General features: G+C 42.9%; 1 protein-coding gene across 8 annotated transcripts in view; it reads right to left on the bottom strand.

Annotated features, from left to right (window-relative positions):
- The window catches only part of USP49 (ubiquitin specific peptidase 49), a 59536-nt gene extending 46562 nt beyond the window's left edge, over positions 1–12974 (bottom strand). For 6 of the 8 annotated variants that reach the window (XM_083509201.1, XM_083509207.1, XM_083509203.1 and 3 more), the window contains exon 1: positions 8675–8770. The gene's annotated coding sequence lies outside the window, so the exon portion shown is untranslated. Of the gene's footprint in view, positions 1–8674; positions 8812–8880 lie in introns of those variants that run through there. The other 2 variants (XM_083509200.1, XM_083509206.1) reach the window with 2 other exon arrangements.
- Positions 12975–13488: the final 514 nt, after the last annotated feature.

Raw genomic sequence — 13488 nt, 5'->3', positions numbered from 1 at the left:
GCTCTCCCTGAAATAAGACCATGGGGTGGGACCGGGAGTAAGGGAGAGAAGCACATTAACAGCTTGCTAATCAAGGACAAGTGTTTGGAGTCCTACTGTTAATTTTGTTGTGTGCCAACAGCTCAGCTGCAAATTGTTATGGGTTGTCTGCCTTTTTCTTCCTTTTCCATCAGAAAGTGTGACAAAACCTGCAAAAACAGGTTAGACCTCTTTACTAAAATTCTCTAAGCTTGGCAGTGAAATATAGTTTTAGTACTGTATACCTTTTTCAACAGTAAGGGACTACATTGATTGACTTTCAAAAAGAAGGTAATTTGTACAAAAGTAGTGGTCTTCAAATACACTCTTTGCCCCATGGCTGCTTTAGATGAAACAAAATTCATGCAATCAAAAGTTTCAGATGTGTTAATCCCATATGTAATATTTATAAATTGAGTTAAAATTTAGAACTAAAGGTTGTTCACAAAATAAGCAGGCATGTCAGATTATGAGACCAGTTAGTATCTATCCAAGATTTTAGAACATTCTATGTGGTTTGAAATACCAGCTACCAGAGAACACAGAACAAACATGTTAAGTTTTTACCCATTCACAAAGCAAAAATTACAACAGTTATCTTAACACTTCATGATCACATTTCAGAAAGAATTGAGGAGGCTAGACTTAATTTAAACTGTGATGCACAGTTCTCTAGCAGTCAAAGCTTTTCCTGCCCAAGGAGTCTGCAAAAGTGAAAGGAAGCAGCAAAATCTGATTCCATAAAAACCTAATTACATTGTCCACAGGATACTTATACAATGAAACCATTAAATGTGATACTATAGGAAGTGGGGGGGGGGGAGGGACATTCCTAAATGCAAAACCATACAATCAGTATGAATTATTAAAATAGAGACTTAGATTAATTCAGCAAGTAGCAAAAGCTGTCACTGAACAGTACAATTTTAGCTGAAATTATGTGAAACAACAGATACACCACTGCAATGATCAATGAAGGCAAATATTTCAAGATAATGGCACAGTTTTAGAGCATGTTTCCATCTGTGATGTTCCTAGTCTTCTGCATTCTTTGGCAGAAACAATCATAGTAACTGCATACACTTAAGCAACTTCTGATTGCTACTCTTGTTTGTTTGCAATGCAGGCAGAAGCATACTGGGTATGCACAGTATGGCTGCAGGCTGAGAACTAGATGCAACTTGGAGTTTATCTATTGGCAGCTCAACCTCTGATTCAGCTGCAGCAGCAATAATACCATTCCACCTTGATTGCTGAATAAGATCAACCACTTCTAAGAGAATTATGATCTTATCACACAAGTCCTTATGGTACATAGTTAAAGATATTTTGAAAACTATATCTGCATCTACATTTTAAAATCAAGCAAAAAAAAAACAAAGGCCCATTTAAGCTATCCCGGCCAATTTATTTATTTTAAACCATTCTTAAAATATCTTGCCTCTAACATAGCTAGTAAAAATGGCTTACAGTTAAGGATCTTTGTTCACATAACCACCTGGGTATATTGTAGCAGCCTGAAAGGCTTGTGTGTTCCTCCCCGCTTTGCCCCAAATTCTTGGTCAGAAACTTGTCTCTAACTACCAAAACAAGGTTTGGCTTTCAGCACATTCTGGGTTTCATACTTTCTCTAGTACTTGAGTGTGCATGCACAACCTTTAGAAGAGCTGACAATGTGCCTAGATTATTGTATGAAGAGGTGTTCAGTGAACACCTAATTAAAAAGAAAAAGCAGTAAAACCCTGGTAGGGTCAAGAAGGAAATGCTAAATAAATTTCAAATGATCAAATGAACGATTTGGTATGTAAATAGATCCCATTTTTCTACCACAGGACCCTCAAAGCAGCTACATCAGTTGCCAGTGCCATTCAAGCCAAGCCCCAGCGAACCTTGCTAACGGGACACTAGGTCACATAAAGCATAAGACAATTCCTTCTACCAATTATTAAAAACATCCAGCTAATGCTTCAAAAAAGTTAGGCAACCTGACAAAAGTATGTTTATCAACCTCCAGAAACCTGGGCAACAGACAACCTAACAGTGTAGTACATGATCATTTACTACATATTTGCTAAACATTTCACAAGTAGTATTAGTTCAAGCCCGTGAAACATTGGAAGGAATGCTTTCACTGAGAATGGGCTGCTGGGCTCTGCCTCCTCCAGGCCTCTATGCTTTTTCTCTCTCTTTTTGGTCAGGCATCAATTTCTGCTTACCGTCTGGATATATACACGGCCTACAACAGTACTCTTCTCAAGAACCTGCATTGTCAAGTTGGCGCTTGGTCAGTGATTAGTGAAATTTCTTTTCCTCCTGTGTCAGCTGCTTTGAATTGCATGCCCATGTGCAGCACACAGTCCGTTTTACTCTCACTGCATCCAGCTTCACTCTCGCCACAAAATTATATATTGAACCATCTGAATTCTACTTCCTCACCTGGAACTCTTCAGATTTGCCTCAAGTACAGCACATCGAAAAGTCACATACACTCATTTCCCAGGCAAACGAAGGTTAGAGAAGTTAATGCTATAATTGAGATTTTTGGAACTCTTCTAAATTTGGGGCTAATTCATCCACAGCTAGCTACTAAGAAATATGGGTGTCTCCGCAGTCCTCTTTGCCTTTCCAATATCCATTTCCATCCAAAGAACATAATTCTTTCTGTGCCTTTCTCCATGTGAAATAGCTTCCACCAGAATATTGTGTTATCATAGCAACTGAATCCACAATGGGGTGGGGGTAGGGAGGATTCCACCCACTGACCTTTTAGTAAAATTTCCTCAGTCCCCACTTCCCTAAGCATATTGCCTGCTCTCATCATCGTTCTCTTAGTCCCCCTGCTTCCAACATTTCTTTTCTATGCCTTCTGCTTTCTGCTGTTTTCACTGCCCCCCTTTGTCCCCAAATCCATTATATTTAGGACCTGGTACTTCCTTTCAACCTTTCAGTCTCCACTACTCTCCATGCCTATCCAGTTCTCCTCCAGGCTACTGTAACATCACAGCAGTTCAGCCAGCAGCTATGGAAGTTGGTAGACTGACAGGCAACAGACAGTCAATGTTTACAGTTAAGCTAAAGTGAAATGGAGTGTACCACCAGAAAATAGCAAGGGGGAGGTTGAGAGTTCTTTATCTCTACTCCACTGCAGCTTCGTATTTAGAGGTTGGAATTGTAATACTGCACAGGTAGCTCCTACATTAAACGTGTACTGCAAATCCATCCTATACAGTGGTACCTCGGTTTAAGATCAGCCCTGTTTATGAACTATTTGGTTTGCAAACTCCGCAAAACCAGAAGTAGTGTCCCGGTTTGTGAACTTTACCTTGGTCTAAGAACGGAAGCCGAACGGTGGAAGGGCACCGGCAGAGGGAGGCCTCATTAGGAAAAGTGTGCCTCAGTTTAAGAATGGTTTCTGTTTAAGAACGGACTTCCGGAATGGATTAAGTTCGTAAACCGAGGTACCACTGTATTAAGTGGTGGTTAACAACATGGATTTACCATGTGGAGGAACAACAGTCAGGTTGGGGAATGGAAAGGGCATCTACTTGCTGAGTGAGTGCGCCAGTCCTGGCTCCCTATCATTGTTATTTATTATTATTTTGTGGTTATGTACTCTGAGCTTTCAAACCATCCAAGGTTGCCCAAGACTTGGGCTTAAAATGATGCTGCAATCATGATTCTTATATAGCATCTGATTGCTAGTAAGGACTGGGAAAAGATGGACAGATAGAAGTGAAATCCAAGTAAGAAATCTAACTACTGATTGGCAAGGCCCCTACCCCATTCAAGAAGTCCCAGGGCACAACCATTATTGATAGTCTTTGTCCTCCCTTAGTAACTCATATGTGGGGGTTTTTGGGTGCTGCTAAATCTTTAGCTTCCTGTGGCAGCTTTGAAGACTTTTCACCAATCACACTCATGGGCACAAAACTGAAATGCTTTGTCTCCAGTTTAGAGCTAGTAACTATTAACATATAACCACACAAGGTTATTGAAGTGATTTAATTAAGTGTATGATGAATCATTATTATGAAAGGCTATTCAGAAGTTACAGCTGGAATGGAATATGACAGCCTTTGTCTTGATGAGGAAGAGTCATTAGACACATGCTGCATCAACATGTTGTTATAAGGGGGAAAACTGCTCCTTTTCTCTTATGGGGTACCCAAGAGCCCACAGAGTGTCCTCATGTAGGTACTGCTTATAACAATGTGAAGAACAATGATGGCTGCCTGTTGTTTTCACAGCGCAGTTCAAGATGCTGGGTTTCTTGCAAGTGGCTTTCAATAGCTGGGCTCCTCAACAGATTCTTCCCCAATCTGGGTACGCTCAAATGTCTTGGACTACAACTCCCATCAACCCTAGTCAGCACAGCTCTGCTGGCTGAAGCTAATAAAAGCTGTAGTCCAAAACATCTTGAATATACCAGGTTAGCAAATTTTGCCTTAATATCTAAAATATAGGAACTATATCTAAAATTTAATGGTATGATCCTTTGATAATGTCAATTTTTATATAGACAGAAGGCAACACAATACATATACATGTACTTGCAGGACTAAACTAGATGAGATGTGATATCTGTACTCACATCCCCTGCCATTGCCTTTTTGATTAAAAGCAACTGGAGGGGGGTGCTGGCAGCATTTGATAAGGGCCACAGCATTGAAGGAGGTTTTAACCCCTCATACTGTTTTCGCAAACTCAAATTGTCACACACACAAAGCTGCTACTGCCCCACTGGGGAAAACACACCTGTATGTTCTCCCCAGTGGGCAAACAGCCCACTGTTGGGGAGTTGGGGGGTTGGGGATATACCGTATTTTTCGCTCTATAAGATGCACCAGACCACAAGACGCACCTAGTTTTTGGAGGAGGAAAACAAGAAAAAAATATTCTTAATCTCAGAAGCCAGAACAGCAAGAGGGATCACTGCGCGGTGAAAGCAGCAATCCCTCTTGCAGTTCTGGCTTCTGGGATAGCTGCGCAGCCTGCATTCGCTCCATAAGACGCACACACATTTCCCCTTACTTTTTAGGAGGGAAAAAGTGAGTCATATAGAGCAAAAAATACGGTAATTAAATCCATGAAAATGGCATTTTTGGGAAGAATTAAAATCTCCCTATGACTGTTTAAGGAGAAGAAGTGGAGAGATCTTCCACATCTTGTCTATCATGGGCTTTTGGTGCTGTTAGTCCAGCTCTAGAAAACACACATTTTATAGAAATTTCCCAGTGCCCTAACCTGGTTATTCAGGAAGCAAGGAACCAGCTTTTAATCATGAAGGTAGGGCTTAAATAATCCTAGAGGCCTAGTCACATGGGCACCTAAAACTGGCAATATTAATTCAGTTCTAGATAGCAGGCTGTTTTCTGTAGGTTTTAATATATTTAAAATAGAAGCCAAAAAGCATGAAAGAAACATTTAGTCTAATTGGTTTAATCTAAATTCAGTCTTCTCCACATCCCTTCCCAACAAGAGCACATGTGCAGATGTTGAAGCATTTTCTTCAGTTTTCTAACAATAATACCAGCTATCAAAAGATGACAGAGCACCCTTGGGGAAACTCAGTAGTACACTGCAAATGCAGCCCTGCTTGCTTCTTCCCATCAACAGCATCAAGTTTCTTCTGTTTGTTAGGCTATATTAGGATTTTCTTCTAAAATATTATGGGGTACAACTGCTCAACAAATGTTTGGGTGATATATAGTCAGACAGTTATTTTATTTAAGTTATTTTAAAATTAATAGGACTGTCAAATTATTGAGGGGGGGGGAGCCTCTGTGCTGCCAGATATTACTTCCTGCCAATTCCTTCTTACATGTCCCTGATAACATTAAAACCCAGATTCTTCTGTTTTCACTTCTTTTCCTTGAGTGCTTACCAACTTCCTCTATCAGCCAACCTCTTATCTGCTCTTCAAGGGTTGTTGTTTTTTTTATGTCACAGAAGTTTAGCCAATGGTACAAATGAGTCACAGGTAAAGCCAACTATTTTACAGGAATAAAAGAGAAAGAAATGAAAAACAGTTGGAGATTTTTTTTGTAAATGTACAAAAAAAATATTAAAGTCCATAGTCTACGTTTTAATTTGACTCCTTTATTTCTGTATAAGGTGGTATGGAGGTTTATATAAGAAAAGTTTTAGATTTTAAATGAGTTTATATGAGGTAAGGGATAGAACTAAACTTAAATTTGATAAGTTGAAATTATATTAAAATGCATTTGCTGTTATCACCTTTTAAAAGACTATCTAAAAATGAAACTATGTAAAATCATGATGTTTGATATCCCTTATTTTTCTATATATTTTGAATAGATATGAGCATAACATGAAATGCTGATTTATTTATTTATTTATTTACAGATTAGTAAAGGGGAAAGGAAGAAACATGTATCATTAAAAACATGGTACATCCATATTCTGCACTTTATTTAGAAATAAAACATTTTCCTACCTAAATCCTACAAATTTTTCAGTTCTAAATAAACTGGAGAAAATAGATTTCAAACAGGAATTAAAAATTTCTTTGACAAATATTACTAATTTGGTGTGTGTGTTTAAATTTTCCAGTATTTTAGCATGAAATTAAAACTTGCTTTATTGGGGGAGGGATAAAACTTGTTTCTTCACAATAAAATTGAGCTTAACACAACCAAAGAAAAACACAAGGCTTCTCAAAAGTCTTAGGAACACTGAAAGGAACTAGAGATGCCTGACTTGACATCTCTTATTTTTTTGACATCATATAACAAACCACCTAGTTTAAAGTTAATGCTTAGCCCCACCCCTTTTCCCACTAACAATTGGGGGGGGGAATGGAAAACTTTGATGAAGTAAACAAAAGTCTTACTTCCTTCTCTCAAAGATCAAAGAACCAACACATTCTGAAATAGCAATAGGCTTAACACTGCAATCTTTAAGTATGCATGAAACACACAGCTCCTCACTAGCTGCTTTCCCCCTACAAGATCATGCTCATCTGGCAAAAAAACTAGTTAATGTAACATAAAACAGACTTTTAACATTCTTTCACATGTGCTGATGCGTTCAATAAAAATGCTTTTTAAAGCATGTAAAACCTTCCTTTAACTTTAATGTGGTAATATATACAATTTATTTATAAAAGGGGAGAGAACAGCACTACACGAAAATCATTATCTTCAGAATCCCATTCTTTTTGCATACAAGGGCAGCATAACAGCACTGACTTCAATAGCATAGTTGCTGTGTGACAAACAGCGTTTGCAAATGAGTTATTATGAAAGCTGGAAGCATCCTGTAAGGCTAAGTGTTCTCATTTGCATTAACTCCAGAGACACCCAAGTTCCATCATATGGTTCCATCCTTGGAACAACTTCTTCAGCACTGCTACACATATAATCAAACCAACAACAGAAATGAGTTCAAAAGTACTTTAGTACAATGCTTTCTCTCAAACCGATTTCATACTAATGTTCTTAACTTGGAGCAGAGGGAAGGAAACGCTGTGGGATTAAGTGGTAATAGATCAATGGGAGTCAGAGCACAATGCTCTGAAAAAAGAAGTTAGAAACATCACACTTGAAGTGAACCATCTAAGCATCTTCCAGCAAACAAAGAACTGCACGCAGCTTAGCAATACCAACGTGCACCACCCTGCTTGCCCATCGTTATTTTAGCTCTCTTCCACACTGCCTGTGCTAGCACCCGCAACAATGTAATATTCCTCACTACAATCCTTGTTCCAAGTCTGGCACCCTCAAACTCAAACTTCTAACTCTCTTGCTGCTGCTTTCTAGCCATTAAGGGCCCTATTCATTTCACAAGCATTAAGATGGGGAGCTTCTTGTCTTAGATCTCAGCAGCTATACCATACACACCAGCCCTTAATTTCCTCTCTCCCCTTCCAATGCCTCCTTTAAGGGTCCCTACAACTTTAATTTCCAAATTGTTCCTGACTCGGTCCTCCCAACCCTCGGGTTTCTTTTTGCTTTTGTTTCTCTGCCTGAGCCTTCAGGTTCCCCCTGTCCAACAAGGGCTTGATATCCAACCCCTAGCGCTCAGATTGTACAAGAACCCCGTGTCTCTCCAACCGAGGTAGTCTGGCTTGAGCATTTAAAAAACCAGTTAGTTGGCTGCTGCCTTTGCCTGTTCAGCCACAGGCGGCAAATCCTGTCATAGCCGCTCTCCCCCCCCCCGCCCCCAGTTGGTGAGGTTGGTGCCCTTTTCTGCCCTCACGCAAAGCAAGCTCCCTGGACCTCTTTCCCCAAGAGGAGGTCCATGCCCGCCTCCCCTTCGGTGCGCGCAACCTCCCATCTGGCTGGGGGGGGGGAATTCCTCCTCCAGCCCCTCTCCTGCTTAGGGGTCAAGACCTCTTCCCCTCCGTCGGCCTGGCCAGGCGGGGAGGCGAAATTCCCTCCAAACAGGAAGGAGGGGCTTAAAGCAGCACAACCCCCCACCCCCAATATGGAATTTGAGCCCCAAAGGGGTGGAGCCCCCTCAAACCTCCCACCCCAAATCGGGGGTCAAGCCCCCCCTCTACCCTCAGCCTCCCTGGGCCGCGCATGAAGCACCCCTCTCCACCCCAGCTGCGGGTCTTTCACTTCCCCCACATTTAGGGTTTGAGCCCCCAAGGGGGTAAAGCCCCCTCCCCCCCTCCGGCCCCTTTATTTACCGCCATCATCAGCACGCGCGAGCTGTCACCAAGCGCGAGACACCCCAACCGGTACCTGACACGCCCCCCCGGCCGCCATTGGCCGCCGAGCTCGCCCCGCCCCGCGCTGCCGTTGGCTGAACCGCCCGCCAGACACTATTTCCTTCCCACCCCCGGCTTGGGCCGCCCTACGACGGGTCGCCATTCAGCGAGCACGTTTACGCTACCTGCGCAAGGGGGCTCCCGAGAGTTTTCTTGGACGGTTCCTTTTCTTCTCGGCGTCATCTACGTAACACGAAAGAGCGGGAACCCTCTCACTGATTTACGCTAGTGACGCGTCAGATTGTGTGGGGTGGTTGTTGTTGTTGTTTTTAGTTTTCCCGAGAATCCGAAGATTCTTCGGAACAGTTCGTCCCTAACGGCGTGGCAGCTAAAGCAGACGCGTTTGCCGTCTCTTGTTCCCCCGAACTGCTAGTTTACGGCACTTGCGGAAGCTAACCAAATCCTATAAAAATCAGAAGCGGAGTCTCGGAAGGAGGGTCCGGGGAATACGTTAGCTCCGCCCCCGGAGCTGTGACATCCGTGGGCTTTGTGAATCGCGGGGGGAGGAAGAGGGGGGTTAAGTTTGGTTGAATCACAGGAGGGTAAATAAGGATGTTTCAGAGACAAAGGGGCTCTTAAAGACGCAGGACCCCATTTCGTCGGTCGCCCGCCTGTCTTTCCGGAGCGTCGCTGAGGGCCTGGCCGGGGAACTTGGGTCTCGCGGCGGGGCTGAGGGCTCGCAAGGGACGGGGAAGAGAAGCCTCCCGAATGTCGCTGCTCCGCGACGGCCTCCCGAGACAAGGGAAGGGGCAGCAGCTGGCACGTTCACATGGCCCAATGTGTAAATACACGTGTATACACACACGCAGCGTGCGCGCGGCCCCGCAGGGTTACTGCCTGGCGGACGCCACGCGGAGCAGCGGCCGAATCCTGCGCCCCGTTTCCCTCTGCAGTCGCAGGTCCGGCTGGAGAGCCTTTTGCTTCGCGGGCTGCTCCAAGCGCCGCAATAGAAACCGGGCTAAGGAACCCACACGGCGTCAAAATGTGAAACTTGCCGCTTTTTAAAGTATATATAATTTAAACAGATATTATGTGGCTTCCCCCCCTTTTTTTGCCTCGTTTTACCGTCAGGAAGGAACTGATGACATGGCAGCAGGTGAATAATCTGAGGCAGGCAGAGACTGCACGGACGGAATAGCAGGCTCCGTTGCGGCCGTTTTGAATCTCCTTGTATGCTTGTATGTATAATGGGAGAAATTAACGTATCGTACAGAATAACTTTGCAGCAGAGGTGTCGGCAAATTTATTCAGAAAAAATCGTCTTTCAATGAATCTTTCTTTCTGGGGAAAAAAGCATGTGGTAATATGCACTTTCAGGGGGGGAGAAATGCAAGATTTATACCGACCGGACCTTAGCATTTTTGTGTGGAAGCCCTCCCCGCAAATCTACTACCAGATTACAGCTCACATCTATATCTGTTGACTGCAGTATAGAAATCCAGTGCTTTGTGATGCTCCTGTGACATAAAAGCATGGATCTTCATTATTAAAGTTAACATGCAGAGGTTCCCTAAATGCCAAATTATTTGTTAAATCACAGCTTTCATTCATCCACAAACTATACTGTAAAATATAAGGGATTCAGCACTTCATGGCCACAATAGCATAACACATGGAATGTTCCCAAAGCCACTATCAAATCACTGCTTGCATCCATTTCTATGGACTCCAACATAAAAACCACAGCTCTAGATTTCCCTAATATCCAGCCTGGTAATTCTGATAATATTTGGGCCAGTCCCAACCAGGTACTGTATTACCTAACTGGATTTTGGAATTATTGTAATGGACTAAGACAGCTTCCTTTGCTTTTTGTAGATCTAGCATTGTTGTAGATAACAAAGATCAAAGGTGCAGACCCTTATTGATCCTTATTCCCCTCCTCCCATAGAATTCCGCCCTATCTGCCATCAAACCACAAATCACATTCATGTCTATGAAGTGCATTATAAACTTGTGGTGTGATGCTAAAGTATGAACCAGATTCATAGGTTATCAGTCCCTACTCCAGATTTGGGGAAACTTTAGGCAAGCTGCCCTCAATGGACCACCTTGCATACATAGTGGGGACCAGCTTGTTTGTGGGATGGCTGCCTATAGCAACAGCACTGAGCAGAGTTCTGACCAGTGCACCTGAACTTACCTGCTGCATCACTCCCCATTGTGGAAAAGCAGGCTGTTTACTTGATGATGGCATCAGCATATCAGATGCTGCTAGACTTGTATGCAGGTGTCTCGTATTGATATATTTGTTGTTTTATGCAACTTTTTAGACTGTTATTGTCACCCAAAGTGGCTGACATCAATTTTAAAAAGAGCTAGAGCTGTTATCAGGACTAGAAACTAAAAGAACACACAAGGTAAATGGAAGTAAACGGAATAGGAAGGAGATTAGTTCTTCTTCAATGTCAGAACAAAGTGGCTAGGCTGATCTTCTGCAGCTGGTGGTGTTGCCTGAATGCTCTTGTTCCTTTGACCCATGTGGTGGATCACTAAACTGCATGTTGCAATTGTTGCAGCCTTCTTAATTAAGAACCTTCTAGCACTGGACTTACTTCATCCACCCATGCTTCCCATTGGATCATCCAGGGAAGGAATGAGTTATAACCTTCTGTTGCAATTAAATCTTGTTGAGCAACAAGGTCTTCCTGAGCTCTGGTTTGTTCCTGTATGCTTGATTATTGTTTAGTCATGACTTTTGATGTTTCTTCCTACTGTTTTGTCATCTGGTCCTGGTTTACTTCTTGATCCTCAAATTTAGTCTCCACTCTGTGCACACAGATATGAGCTCCGATCATCTATGGGAGAGCCATGTCTCAGATACATGTGATTGTGTGCCACTGTGCTTGTTGTATTGTTGGCATCCTTCTGTCTTGAGAATGTGCCTCTGGGATGAAGTTAAACCTCCCTGGGGCACAAGCCTGGGCAGTGTGTATGGAGGTGGTCCTGGGCTGCCCAGATGACACTGTGATGGAGCTGTAATTTTTACAGTGAAATCTGTGTGGATGGGCTTGAGCTATGAATAGATGGTACACTTTTATGGTGTAACAATTTTAAAACAAGAAAGAAAGAGGAATTGCCCTGGATCTACATTCTTGTTTTGTGATGGTAACATAATGACTAGATCCATGTATAGTGATGGCTGATTTGGGAAGCCTCCAGGGAGAAACCATGAGGGTCTAGGATCCTTGGTTTAGCACTCTGATGGAGACATGAAGTCATGGGCCTGTGATTTTGGCAGCACATTTTGTGAATACGGATGTGACTCATGATTTGGATTTGGACCATTTCTATTGAGGAACCATTCTGATGAGCTCCAGGTCCATGTTTTGGCACCACAGCAAACTGCTAGATCCATGGTTGTTATGGGGAAGAATGTGAACTGTGATTTGAACTGTCGTGTGCGTACAAAAATAATGCAAATTCAGCGGGATCCTGTAATTCAACTAGATCATACTTTTACTTTCCACTCCCTCTCCAAGGGGTATGAGAAGTAGTGTAATGAACCTTGTGTGAAGATTGGCCAACTGAAAGTTAACCCAGGGTGAATGGTAGGCTGATTATAGTTCTGGTTGCCATGTGAACTAGAGGGCGGGGGGGGGCAGCTAGGCCAACTTGGGGGGAGTGGGGGTGTTGTGTTGGGAGAGATCTATCTGAAACCTGAAAAGACGCTGCCTAATGGCCCTGTGAGATCTTAGTTAGGGATTATAGGAGATGCCACCATCCACAAACAAGGCACTGAAGTGAAGATTCCTGTCATAGTCCACCATCTGTGATGAAGGTTGCCAGCTGAGCAGTACAGCTGCAATAGCAATAATCAAGGCTATGAAACATCTTGCTTTTCTCTCTGTGTACTGTCTGGTTTTTATTTTATTTTAATTGGTTAGCTACAGCAATAATTTAGGTTTAATATCCCAGACATATCTTATTTGTTCTGTAACATCTGAGTTACCATACTATTGCTTTGCTTGTCTAAATTCCTTGGGGCTTTTCTTGACCCCAAAATAAATCTTGCCAGTGTTTGAAAGCATCTAGCTGTGCATTCCTTTTTGGCTGAAATTCATGCAAGGAGGGTTTGCACACCCACTTGTGGATCAATTGCCGAAGAAAGGACTATTGACAGGCTAATGAAGTGAGGTGTTCAGGGCACAGATCACCCTGAATAAAAATCATAAACTTACTACTCACTCTGGTCCTTTCAGTTGGCTGATAAAATAAATCCAAGGGCACGGAGTAAAAAATCTGAATTCCTAGTTGTGTTCAATAAAAAAAAACCTATTAGCCAGAGGGCAGTTTCAAATCTGTTATTTCAGTCTTTAAAGGGTAAAGGTAAAGGGACCCCTGACCGTTAGGTCCAGTCGCAGATGACTCTGGGGTTGCGGCGCTCATCTCGCTCTATAGGCTGAGGGAGCCGGTGTATGTCCGCAGACAGCTTCCGGGTCATGTGGCCAGCATGCTTCTGGCAAACCAGAGCACCGCACGGAAACGCCATTTACCTTCCCGCCAGCACGGTACCTATTTATCTACTTGCACTTTGATGTGCTTTCGAACTGCTAGGTGGTCAGGAGCTGGGACCGAGCAATGGGAGCTCACCCTGTTGCGGGGATTTGAACCGCTGACCTTCTGATCAGCAAGCCGTAGGCTCTGTGGTTTAGACCACAGCACCACCTGTGTCCCATTTAAGTCTTTGTTCTTCTTTAAAAATGTTTTCTCAGATATGCAGAGAACATTTT

The sequence above is a fragment of the Podarcis liolepis genome (assembly GCF_965112155.1).
Source record: "Podarcis liolepis genome assembly, chromosome: 6".
NCBI classification, from domain to species: domain Eukaryota; kingdom Metazoa; phylum Chordata; class Lepidosauria; order Squamata; family Lacertidae; genus Podarcis; species Podarcis liolepis.
This window is presented reverse-complemented; position numbering and strand designations above follow the sequence as displayed.